Genomic DNA, 13364 nt, shown 5'->3' on the forward strand with positions numbered 1-13364 from the left:
GCTGATGATAAATGTCTACTTTGGTTACACATCAGGGGGGCATTTTGGAGGGAATGCTGTTAAGAACAACAGGCATGAACAGACTTCCCTTTAATATTGGTGATTAAACAAAATACTACTCATTTGGTTCTCATTTATATGTTGCTTTTCACGAGAATTACAGTTATAATAGAGGTCATAAACTCAAATGTTTACAGTGCTGAGAAGTAAAGTGTATGAGTAAAATGAACCCAGGAGAACAGTATAAGAAGAAGGATAAAAAGGAACTGACACTTGGCTTCAATGTCAGGGACGATACGATGTGGTATGGAGTGTGATGGGCTGGAGAACACGTGCCTTATCTAAAGGACGTAACCTTGCCTCAGCTCTGGCCTCTCATCACTGTGTGGGAAAGCAGGGCCAGCATCGGCAGTCCTTCCAGTTTTTCCAGAAAAGCTGAAAGCCCTTATTTTTATGTGAATTATCCTAACTTATAAATATCAGCAACAATTTTGTTTTAATTTAAATATATAGGGACCAAGCAAAATCTATCTAAACACTCTTAGGTTTTGGCCTCTGAATATAATAACTAGACAACTCATAAATTATGAAATCCGGGAACTTACTGCTCATTATTTAAGTAATCTGGTGATATGTTCACCTGCCCAACACTGTGATTGCAGAAACAGTGCCCCATTCGTTTTTTAATATCAAGTACCTACACTGAATATACACTAAGTGCTCAACAAACATTGACAGAGGTCAAGTACAATATCACCACCAAGCTGATCCTTTAGTGACTATGGTCCTTGGGGACCCCCACGTTACACAGCGAAAACAAAAGGTACTGGCCTGCAGATATATGGGAAATGTATTGACCTGATGTCTCCCAGCACCTGGCATCTCAAGCCCAGCTCAGTGTCTTCCCTAATTCTCTTCTAATTCAGTTTCCTTCCCCAACTTTATAATACCAGTGCCATCAGCGTTTATAATAAAGTCTTTATCAAGAAAAGGAGGAGGAAGGATCTGCACATTTTACTATGATGGATTGAAAACACTGATACACTTGTTGGTGTATTTAGACCATTCATATATAAAGGGATTATTGATGTAGTTAGATTAATATTTACCATATTTGTAATGGCTTCTATTCATTGCCCTTGTTCCTGGTTTCTTTTCTTGTCTTCCCCTCCCCGTTTTTTTTTCTGCCTTCACTGGTTTACTTGAGCATCTTATATGATTCCCTTTCTCCCCTGTCTCAGCATATCAATTATACCTCTTTGTTTATTTATTTATTTTTTTAGTGGTTGCCCTAGAGTTTGCAGTACACATTTACAATTAACCCAAGTCCACTTTCAAATGATGGCATACTGCCTTCTGGAGCTGTCCAAGTATTCTCGAACAGAATATTTCCTATCCTTCCCTGCTGTTCCTTATAATATTGCTGTCATTCACTCACATGTAAGCTGTAATGACTAAATACATTGTCATTATTATTTTGAACCAACTATTATCTGTTAGATCAACTAAGAATAAGAAACACAGGGGCGCCTGGGTGGCTCAATCAGTTAAGCATCTGACTTCAGCTCAGGTCACAATCTCATGGTACATGAGTTTGAGCCCCGCATTGGGCTGTCTGCTGTCAGCACAGAGCCTGCTTTGGGTCCTCTGTCCCCCTCTCTCTGCCTCTCCCTTGCTCACTCTCTCTCTCGCTCTCTTTCAAAAATAAATAAACATTTTTTTAAAGAAAGGAAATACTTAAAAAAAAAAAAAAAAAAAAAAAGAGTAAGCCTGGGTGGCTTAGTCAGTTGAGTGCCCGGCACTTGATTTCAAGCCTTGTCATGATCTCATGGTCATGAGGTCAAGCCCAACATCAGGTTCTGTACTGAGATGGAACCTTCTTAAGATTCTCTCTCTTTCTCTCCCTTTCCCCCTCCCCTGCTTGTATGCGTGTGTGTTCTCTCTCTCTAAAATTAAAAAAAAGAATAAGAAAAACAAAATGTTTCATCTTACCACCATTTGTTCCTTCTATAATGCTCTTGCTTTATGTAGACCTTTGTCTCTGACCTATATTAAATTCCTTCTCTCAGAAGAATTATTTCCACATCTCTTTCAGCACAGGTCTCTTGACAACGAACTCCCTCCATTTTTGGTTTTGAAAGATAATTTCACTGGATACAGAATTCTAGGTTGGTGGCCTCTCTCTTCCAACACTTTAAATATTTCACTCCACTTGCTTCTTGCTTGCGTCATCTGAAGAGAAGTCTGATGTACAAGTGAGGGGTTTTCTTCTCTATTTGTAATGCTCTTTGTAATATCGCTTTCATTTCAAAAGGGAAGGTTATATAATAGTATTAAATAATCTTAAGGGATTTAAATGGTTCTTTCAAAAATTTTTTAAAAATTTTATAAAGGTTATTAGAGCTAGAAAAATCATAATAGAAGGGAAGAGTTGATTGAACTTTCTAAAAACTATTTTGGGTTCATAAGATAAAAATGCAGAGAACCAAATACAAGGCTCCTAAGGCCACCTTCTTATCCCTGAGGATGATAGTCACGTCACATTGAACCTCAGGCTACAATAAAACCACAGAACACTGCCACATAATGTACCGATAAATGAAATACTTCCACCATGTGAAAATATTTATGTTTTCAATCCAAATGGAGCATTTTACCAGCATACCTGCTTCATTACGTCTCATTGGTTTGGGCCCACATCTTGGCCCACCAAGGTATTTCTCCCCATGATTCTGCCATTTAACAAAAATACTTGCTTGCTCTCAAAGTCTGAGGCCAGCTTTTAGGAGATTCTAAGTGGATGCCTTCGGCCACGAGTTGAAGAAATCACCTCTGCTTTCTTAGATAAAAAAGAGGGGATTCGTAGAGAGGGAATTAAGACCTCAGAGAATGGACATGTGCCCGGGTGATCCAGAGAGGAAAATGTACCGGATCTGTCTCTTGAGGACTAAGAAATGGAAAGCACAACTATCTTTTTGTAGCACCAGCCTCTCTAAACATACTTTCTCCACCATTCTTGGATGTCATCACCCAGAACTCTGATGTTGCCTCTATCTTGAATGAACGCTAAAATACCTTTGTTTTGTTTGGATTTGCTCAAGAGAGTAGCTAATAGGTCAGAACTCTGCCTCATGACTGAAAGCCAGGGGGTGGGGAGAGAAAAAGCCTTAGGTTTTTTACTATTAAGAGTGAGAGGCCAGGCCCCACACACTACACCATGAAGACAACACACCAGGGGGAATCCCCCCAGTTGAGCAGTTAGGATTGGACACTGGAAAGTCAGATAAATATCAAAGTTCACCATAAATAGGGTATTTTTATTTCAACAAGTATTTTGGAATAACACAGAGCAGAATTGATATTCAAAGGCTCTCTACCACGGCAGGTAGAACTGTGGATCATAATCAGCCTCTGTTCTGAGTGGCTTGCGTTGTAAAATACTTTGAATATCATCCTGATGCCATCCTGTACATAAAGCTATATGAAGCAGATTGAGCGAAATAAGATGGGTGACAGTGTTAGGTAATATAATTTTAGGTCAAATAGAAAGATGCGATTAATAAGTAATGAGACCACTTTGCTGGTGTGGTTTCTAAATGAGCTCCAAGGACAATTCCAAAGGAGGAGCACAGAGGTTTTTGATCTTTGGCAGCAGCAGGAGAATAAGGAGGCTATGGCGATGGATAGTCTGGTTTTTGCTGCGTTTGTTTTTTGTATGTAAATGCTGCTCTTTTTAAGGTCCCAGGATAAATGTAGCCATATTTCTTTTTCGAATCTTTCCTGCACAAAGAAAATATGACTGACCAACTGTTCTTAGTCATGAGCTTTGCAAAGAACCGTGATAAGCAACTTGGTCCAAGAAAGGGACTAAACGAAGCATTTCTTTCTAGGGGAGTCAAGGTGTTCAAATCACCTGACATCCACACCAGTGAGAGACAGTTGCAAGGAAAGGCATCGCAATGAGTAACACGAGTACGCATTCAACGGACCAAAAGGATCAACATAAAGAGGAAAAAAACAAATGGGACTCACAAGGTAAAATTTTTAAAAACCAAATTGTAGATGTTAGGGCTGAGAAAACAAACCACCGGGGCCACAGAAAGTCCCTGCTGGAGACAGCCCTGTCTGTGCACTAAACCCTTTTGGTTTTCATCTGCTTGGCTCTGAACACCCAGAGAGGGGCCTCTGTCTGCAGACCTCTCCCCACACCCCACTCCCCAACGTTAGAAGTTGGATCCATCATAACTGAAAAGTTTCCCTCATTCCGAGGAGGCCCATTATTCTTTGCTGTACTTTTAACGACGGTCAATAACTTGTCCCTTTTCCTTCCGTTATTATATTCCTCAGTATTTATAGACGCATCAGTGGTTTCTTTCCTTCAAAATGTGCATATTCAATTCCCTCGATCCCAGCTGACTGCAAAATGCATGATTTTGAAAAGAGTAGGGAGGAGAGGGAGAAACGAGGGTCATCTTTATGATCCTTTGCATATCCCCAGTTTATCAATGTCTCCTCAATAATGTGGAAGGCCAAGCTGGACCAGGCATTTAGTGCTTTAAGTGGGCACATCTACCAGCCCTCCCTACATATTGATCAGCTGATTGATTTTTAAGATTTATAGAAATGCACTCACTGCCAAGGTCTCTGGGCACCTCTATGACAGTAACATTAAGCAACATAAAGAAGTAGATGTTCCTTGTCCCAAAGGCTTCCTCTTGCCACTCAAGAGGCTTTTTTTTTTTAAATGCACATTAAAAGGTAGACTTGATGCCATGCACCGAAGGTCGTCTGAACAAGGTTTGCTCAGAGAGCAAAAGGAAAAAGTTTTCTCAGCCCTGAAAAGCACCTGTTCAGCAGCAGCTCTTTTTTGTTTGGGTCCCGTTGTCCTTCCTGGATGTCCTGAACGTCCTAATGGACAGGCCTCAGGACTCCCGCACACAAGTGACCACCGCTTCCTTGCCAGTGACAACCTTAGCCCCACTTTGTTTTTTCATCTCCCAGATAAAAATTGGCGAGATTCTCAATCACTGAACTGCCGCTCCCCATTTCCCAAAAGCACCCAATCGAGAATGAGCCTCACTTCCTTAAACCCTCCCTGACATCACTTCGCACAAACCCAAGTCCTATAGCAAGTCTCCCCTGACTCCTCATCCCCAGACACCCACCCGTGGTGCCCCTACTATGCGGTTTCCCTTGCTGCTGCTGCAGCAAGGGAATGGAGTGAATTTTGTTAGACTATAGGAGTGTTTCTGGTGGATTTTGATGGATAGGCTTTGGCAGTACCTGGAAGTGAGGCGCCACCATAATAAATACTTTAAAAAGTACCCCTGGCGGCGGGGGGGGGGGCTGAGTGGCTCAGTAGGTTAGGCGTCCGACTCTTGGTTTCGGCTCAGGTCATGATCTCACGGTTCCATGAGTTTGAGCCCCGCATTGGGCTCTGCGCTGATGGTGCAGAACCTGCTTGTGATTTTCTCTCTCCCTCTCTCTCTGCCTCTTTCTCTCTCCGTCTCTCAAAATAAACAAATAAATTTATAATTTAAAAAGTATATATCACTGGCTAATAAGTAATTAGTGCATTGGGGAACCGATTATTGGAGGCTACGAAGATGATACACGGCATGAGGTGGTGAACCATGGGTAAAATGTCACCTGTGATTGCTTGGAAGGTAAATAATGTTCTTCATGGACTCGCAGCTCTAGGGAGATGGCTGGAAAACAGAGCATTAGTAGACGTGTTGGCTGTTGCTGGCAGCTGTTGACAAGGTACCAGAAGAAAAGGATAAGTTCAGAAAAGTATCTGCAGGGTGCCAGTAAGAATGAGACAGGTAAGAGTCTGGAAATTCAGGGACTTGCAGGCTGAAAGAAGAAAGCCACTCAACCCCAACTGGGAAAAGAGAAAAGTGAGGTGGCCTCTGACCAGTAAGGGCAAGTAAGACTCAGCCTTTAAAATTTTTTTTCATTATTTTTTTAACGTTTATTCATTTTTGAAAGAGAGAAAGAGACAGCACAAGCAGGGGAGGGGCAGAGAGAGACAGACATGGAATCCAAAGCAGGCGCCAGGCTCTAAGCTGTCAGCACAGAGCCCGACGGGGGCTCTAACTCATGAACCGTGAGATCATGACCTGAGCCTCATGACCTGAGCCGAAGTCGGACACTTCGGCCAACTGAGCCACCCAGGCATCCCTTTTAAGGGTCACTACTATGAACCATTGTTAAAAACTTTAAGGGCACCTGGGTGGCTCACTTGGCTGGGAGTCCAACTTCGGCTCAGGTCATGATCTCACTGTCCCGAGTTCCAGCCCCATGTCCAGCTCTGTGCTGACAGTTCAGAGCCTGGAGCCTGTTTCAGATTCTGTGTCTCCCTCTCTGTCTCTGCCCCTCCTCCGCTCGTGCTCTGTCTCTCTGTCTCTCTCAAAAATAAATAAACATTTAAAAAATTTTACAACCTTTGAATGGGTTCAAGCATCTCAGAGGAAAGGTTCAACCAAGGGTGTGGTGTGCAGAAAATCCTTTCTGTTAGAATATCTCAGTCCATAGAGACAAAGTGTGGATCTTCCATCCACACCTGACAAACTCAAGGGGCTGGACTGTTAGGATGAGCGAAAGAAAGAACTGGAGTGGGGACAAAAAGGCAAAGAATTACAGAAAATCTAAGAAGTGTGCCTAGAAAAGACTTGTGGGCGTGGCTCATGGAACTGAGAGGAATCAACTAGATCAAGGGTCGGCAAACTGTTACAAAAGGACATACAGGAAATAGATCCGGTGTTGCAGGCCATATTGTCTCTATTACAACTATGTAATTCTGCTGTTGTAGGGTCAAAGCAGCCATAGACAACATGTGAATGTTTCTGTTCCAATAAAACTTTGTTAACAAAAACAATGGGTGGCCTGGACTTGGCCCATCAGCCATAGTTTGCTGACCCCTGAACTCAGTAAGCTTGGAAGTCATTGTACAGCCAAGGAAACCACAGCTGAGATTAGAGAAGTCTGTTATTGGGGTGCCTGGGTGGCTCAGTCGGTTAACCGTCCAACTTCGGCTCAGGTTATGACCTCATGGTTGGTGAGTTCGAGCCCTGCATTGGGCTCTGTGCTGACAGCTCGGAGCCTGGAGCCTGCTTCAGATTCTATGTCTCCCTCTCTCTCTGGCCCTTCCCCTCTCGAGCTCTGTCTCTCTTTCTCTCTCTCAAAAGTAAATAAACATTAAAAAATTTTTTTTTTAAAAAAGGAAGAAAAGTCTGTTATTGACTATTTGAAACATAAAACAACTCTATCCCTATTGCTCTTCCAGAGTTCTGCCCGGGGCCCTTTCCTCTCATTTTATATTCCCTCCCTGGTGAGCCCAATCCAAAGATCCTCTAGTTTCAAGAAACAGTTATGCATTTGAGCTATACTGAGTTCAAAAAGGGGGAATTAATTACAAGGGGCACAAGCTTTGTTACTTATTACAAGCACTTGGAAAACCGGGCAGCTAGCTACTCAATAAATCTCTTCCCTCCCCCATCTCTCAGTGTCTCTCTCTCTCTCTCTCTCAGCCAGCTTTCCATGCTCCTCTGTGAATATGCCAGCCTATGATCTTGGTGGTCTAACCAACTACGGCTGAGGAAGCACAATTAGCATCACCCAGACTTGGATTCTGGACTTTACCCATGATGGTGAGGCAGTTTAGTGGGGGTCAGGGTAGAAGGGAAGGGACCAGGCTGGGTACATAGTGCTGCAAGTATCCTACGAGGCCACATGACCCTTCCTGATGTAGGTCCTCTCTACCACTCAACCTCATGCATCAAGACTCTTGTGCAGTCTTTCTTGCCCCAGCCATCCTGCACTCATCTTGCCACCCTCTTTCTCTCTTATCTTCCAGCCTTCACCTGAGCTCCTCCCTTGCCTGGGAGCACATTTTCCTCTCAGTGGCTAACTCCTTCTTGCTTACCTCATCTCCAGGTAGGTGGAATTTCCTCCAACCAATCTTCCAAAATAAAGTTAAATGAGTCTCCTCTGTACTCCCCTGCCTTCTGGATCATCAGAGCAGTTAGCACGTTATACTACATACTGACCTACCTTTCCAACAAGCCCATCAACTTTTCAAGGGCTACTTTCCAAGAACTTGTGGCTGTACCTGCCTGGCACATCATCAGTGATTAATAGATGCTTGCTAAACACATAACCCTACCAACTTCCCAGATTCCCCTTCTTTCTTGGTGCCACCCCGCTGACCTTCCCAATCCATCATTCCAACAACGATGTCACAAGCTTTCTCAGTCCCCTCACGCTCTGGATCACCACGCCCTACCAGGCCTGCTCATCCTCAACCCTGATTCAATTCAAACCTCTCTTTTCTTCCTGGGCAGCCCAATGCTGCTGGAAAAATTACAGGCAGATGCTGGATGCTACCGTTTCAATCCAAAGTCTCTAGTCTCCATGGAGAAATGAGTGGAATTTTGTAACTTTCAGCTATTTTGCAACTTTCCTTAGTCTGGCATGTTTTCCAGCCTCTAGGCTGCTGTCCTAAAATTTTCTTGGCATGGATTTTGACTTAAGTCTTATTTTGTGGCTGCCATGTTCTGGGCTGCATGGACATGTTGGGGGAGCTAAGACAAGATAGCTCTGTGAGGTCTGCTAACATAGGGACTCAGGTTGTGTCCATGGCAGGGTGTGAGACTATTCAGTGGGGCGAGGCGAAAGACAGTGGGATCTACAGGTGCCTTCAAGATGCAATTCAAGATTCAAGGCACAGTGATGCTGACCTAGTAACAGATCCTTAGCCAGTAGAGCATTCTAGGGATTCTGAGAACAGCGAGGTGACTATCATTCAGATGTATGCTTAAGCCAGCTCCTGAATACTTGTCTGTATACAAGCAAGAAAGAAATAAAAATGGGGAAATCTGGCGGTACAGCAGCAGCCACCTGCTGGGGCCACTGGTGGAAACCCACGGTGCCCAGGGGCATTACGGAAAACCCCGACAGAGTGAACGTGTCCCTGAGCACATAAAAGATGGTCTGTAACCCCTGAAATACTTGTGGGGCTCTTTGAGGGGCTTCCAGGTCTAATGAAAAAGGGGATGTGGAGCTGGAGTGACCCAGGTGACCCCGCCTCTGGGTGCTGCATTTGCCTCCTCCATACAGGCCATGAGATACAGTCTTCCACAATTTCTTACCTCATTTCCAAACACTAAGCCCAGATTCTGCACCTGCATTCCTGCAACAGGAATGACAGAAATGAGAGGGAGAGAACAGGCTAGAGCACCCATCAGGGGTTGGAGGGCGTGCTGATGAAAAAGAACAAAGGTCGAGTGAGCAGATCTGAGTTGAGAGAGACTGATCTCAGGGAAACTGAAAGAAAATCCAAACTCATTCTAAACCACCATTGTCTTCCTTTAACAATGGTTCCTTCTCAGTAATCTTTGTATTTTCTGGGGCACCTGGATGGCTCAGTTGATTAAGTGTCTAGCCCTTGGTTTCGGCTCAGGTCATGATCTCACAGTTCATGGGATCAAGCCCCATGTCAGGCTCCATGCTCACAGCAAGGAGCCTGCTTGGGATTCTCTCCCTCTCTCCCCCTACCTCCCTTGTATGCGCTTGCTGTCTCTCTCTCTCTTGCTCAAAATAAATAAATAAATAAAGCATTTAAAAAATTATAAATAATAATCTTTGTATTTCCAGTGACACGTGCAAGTGCCCAACCCCTAATAAAAGCAAGATGAATAAATGAATGAACAAGTAGGTAAATTAATGACTCCCCTAGCTATGGAGACTTGATGTCTCCTAGAGAAAAGAGATTTGAGAATGATAGACTTCATAGTTAAACTAATATTGGCCCACGGACTTCATCTGGATCCATGAATATGGATACAGGAGATGGTGTCTGTCTTCAGCACAGAGGCTCAGAACTCTGGGGAGAAGGAAAACTTACTCAAATTCAAGCCGTGGCCACATCAACACCTCACCATGTATTAATCACATGGCCCACCCAGAAAAGCCATACCTGCCATGGCCCTCCAGCGTGAGGGCTGAAGGCTGAAAGGGAGAGGAAGCAGCAAGGAAAACAGAAGAAGCAGTCAGCTCCACAAACACGAAACTAAGCCATGGTGGCAGCTTCAGTTTGGAAGGGACAGATGACTTCATCTGAGCTGAGGTCCAACTCAGGAAGGGAGAGGGTGTTTTACTTGCCGTGATCTTGTCTGAATCCCTTTAAGAGTGAACTGTTAGATCAAAATGTACTCCAAGTGTGTGGTTTTCCTGGGCCTGGATGTAAAATGAACTAGGGTTCTTCTTAAGCCATGGCAGGAAAAAAAAAAAAAAAAAAAAAGGCTTGGTATGGAAATGCAATAAACTTAAAAGCAGTGGGTCCATTACTTTTTCTCTTAAGAGTGACATTTATCAATAAATATCAGCTTATACCTGGCCTAGACATGTGATATGTAACCATACATGTCACATTTGCAGTGAGAAAGTTCACTGACCAAAATAAAATAAAATAAAGCAAAAAATAAAGGAAATCATGCAAATTAAATATTTTCATTACTAGATTTCATTTTCCAGCTGTTTTAACTTAATAGAATTTTTTTCCTTAATTTCAGACTACATCATGCCTTTTGGCTGAACGATGATTATCTTTCCAGCCCAGTGGCCTTTTTCTGTCAATGGCAATTAAATCCACAAAGATGATTTGCTTTCTAACCGTTTAAGGTTCTCGTGTTTCCATCGCGCATCAGAAATTTTGCTCAAGTCAACCAAATTTTGTTAGGTAAATTTTATTTAATAAGACAGGACCCAAATCCCCAAATTAAAATGCAAACATCTTAGGGGCTTGCTAACTACAAGGTGTTTTATTGTGTGATTACTATTATAGGACTTTATACATAGTGAAAAGCTGCAAACCAGATCTTTTGGTCTGTTCTTTTCTGTTTTCTTAAAAATTTTTTTAATGTTTATTCATTTTTGAAAGACAGAAAGAGACAGAGCACAAGCAGGGGTGGGGTGGAGAGAGAGGGGGACACAGAGTCCAAAGCAGGCTCCAGGCTCTGAGCTGTCAGGACAGGGCCGGACACAGAGCTGGAACTCACAAGCTGTGAGATCATGACCTGAGCTGAAGTCGGATGCTTAAGCTTAACCAAGTGAGCCACCAGGTGTCCCTCTGTTTTGTTTTCTTAAAGTGTATTTTCTGAGCTCGTCTCTCTTTGTTCCCACGTAAACGTCCGCAAATTTTTTTCAATTTTTGGTACGATTGTGTGACTGCATATTTTTTGCATGGGATTTTAAATTTCTATATTTCAAATGACCATTAACTACCACTTAGTTAGCACAGATGAATCTTTTAAAGTGAACAAAACAGACCCTGAGGCTATTTAGGAAAAAAAGAAAACGCATTTTAAAGTTCTTTTCAAACCCTAAAAATAAATAGCCAAATCAGAATAAAATACAAAGCTTTGATTCTTCCTTTTTTCATTTTTTCTAAGCTATGTAAATCAACTCTATGTACTGATATACTTTAAATGGGTTTTAAGATCTTAAAACCCAAACTTAAACTCATTCCTCTGACAATGAGATTATATTCATTGAAAACACACACAATCCAATTGATCCCAAACTTTAACACAGAATGTCATGTTTTTCCTACTTGATTTTGAAGAGTTTTGGGGGTTTTTGTTTTGTTTTTTGAGAGAGACAAAGCACTCATGCACGAGTGAGGGTGTGGGGGGAAGACGGAGGAGAGAGGGAGAATCTCATGCAGGCTCAGTGCAGAGCCCAACACAAGGCTGGATTTCATGACTGTGGAATCATGACCCGAGCTGAAACCAAGAGTCAGACGCTCAATGGACTGAGCCACCTAGGTGCCCCCCCCCGCACTACTTGATTTTATTTAGCGGTCTAAACGCAACAGGATTCTACCAATGACCAATGAGGAGCACTTCATGCAAGTGTTCAGAGTGAGGTCTTGAAGTAAAATTGTCTCTGTCCTAAATGCCCCCTATGCCCACAGAAGGAATCTGGCCAACTGGAACTGAAATATAGTTTTTCTTCATCTTACTTTAAGAGATGCCTACATCTTAGGCAATCATAGCTCTCTGTTTGGATTTTTGTATTTTATCTGATTATAAGGCCTCCTCCTGTGTGCCACAATAGAAGTTTTGGCAAAACTAATAAGCTATAATAAAAAATAATAGCTGTTATGTATTAACTTCCTGCCAGGAACTGAACTAAGTACTTCACCAAAACATTACGTGTGTGTGTGTGTGTGCACGTGTGCACGCACTTCTGGGTATTTAGTTTTCACGACAATGAAAGAAGCTTTATTACCTCCATTATAAAGATGAAAAAAATAAAGCTTAGCAAGTTTAAGTAAGTTACCCAAAAAAATGTCAGTGGTAGAAATTAAACCCATGCCTATCTAATAGTCCATGCCCAGAATCTGTCCCCCAAAGATCCACATTGTATTTGTTGTAAAGTCATTTAAAAAAAAATTTTTTAATGTTTATTTATTTTTGAAAGAGAGAGAGACAGAACATGAGTGTGGGAGGGACAGAGAGGGAGGGAGACACAGAATCCGAAGCAGGCTCCAGGCTCTGAGCTGTCAGCACAGAGCCCAACACGGGGCTCGAACTCACAAACCGTGCCATCATGACCTGAGGTGAAGTCGGCTGCTTAACCAACTGAGCCACCCAGGCGCCCCTGTAAACTCATTCTTAAACTGCTTCTCATCTGAGAACATGGGCCTCCATTCCCAGAATCATGTGTGTAAGGTCTCCATCCATTCTACTGGAAACACAGAGCAAAATTTAAACTTACGAGTTTCAGAAGCCTCTAGAATTTCTCAACATGGAGGTCTACCTGGGCAATGAAGATTACACGTCATATGTGTTCTCTGACAATCACTCATACCTGGGAGTCAAAGGAAAATAAATAAAATAATAATAACCAGTGCTTACAGCCCTGCAAAACACTACTCCCACCTTGTAGGCTCAGAGGAATCATTAGCGATTCTCGCTGTTTTGGCAACTGATTCCAAACACTGCTCAAACCACAAATATAATAAAAGTTTACCGTCTTTTGAGAATCAGAAAGTGGTTTCACTCAAATCTAAATACCTTTATTGCAGTAGAATCACTGATATGTTTGTTTGGTTTTTAAGGGAGAAAGTTTGAAATTTGTAGTCATGGAAAGGTCTGTTTCTCTCCGTATGGCACTTGCGTATAATAGAGCACTCTGTGATTATACACAGTGAAGGGCGTTAGAGCACTTCACTAATGTACAGACCCACTTTAATTTAAAAAAAAAAAAAAAGAGTTAAAAGGAAGAAAAAAGTGCCACTATTTCAACCAAGCAGAAGTCTTCTTTAATTTGTAAGAAAGAAAAAGAATTCTTCCTTA

At 42.4% G+C, this 13364-nt stretch overlaps 1 protein-coding gene across 10 annotated transcripts in view; it reads right to left on the reverse strand.

Annotated features, from left to right (window-relative positions):
* The window catches only part of LOC147583347 (uncharacterized), a 131687-nt gene that overhangs the window by 42658 nt on the left and 75665 nt on the right, over positions 1-13364 (reverse strand). Inside the window, exon 5 of one of the 10 annotated variants that reach the window (XM_086697006.1) lies at positions 12443-12876. The exons of the other annotated variants lie outside the window; for them this stretch is intronic. The gene's annotated coding sequence lies outside the window, so the exon portion shown is untranslated. Of the gene's footprint in view, positions 1-12442; positions 12877-13364 lie in introns of those variants that run through there. 10 annotated transcript variants of the gene reach the window in all.

The sequence above is a fragment of the Puma concolor genome, chromosome A2, assembly GCF_028749965.1.
Source record: "Puma concolor isolate L17-30 chromosome A2, mPumCon1.1.hap2, whole genome shotgun sequence".
Classification (NCBI taxonomy): Eukaryota; Metazoa; Chordata; class Mammalia; order Carnivora; family Felidae; genus Puma; species Puma concolor.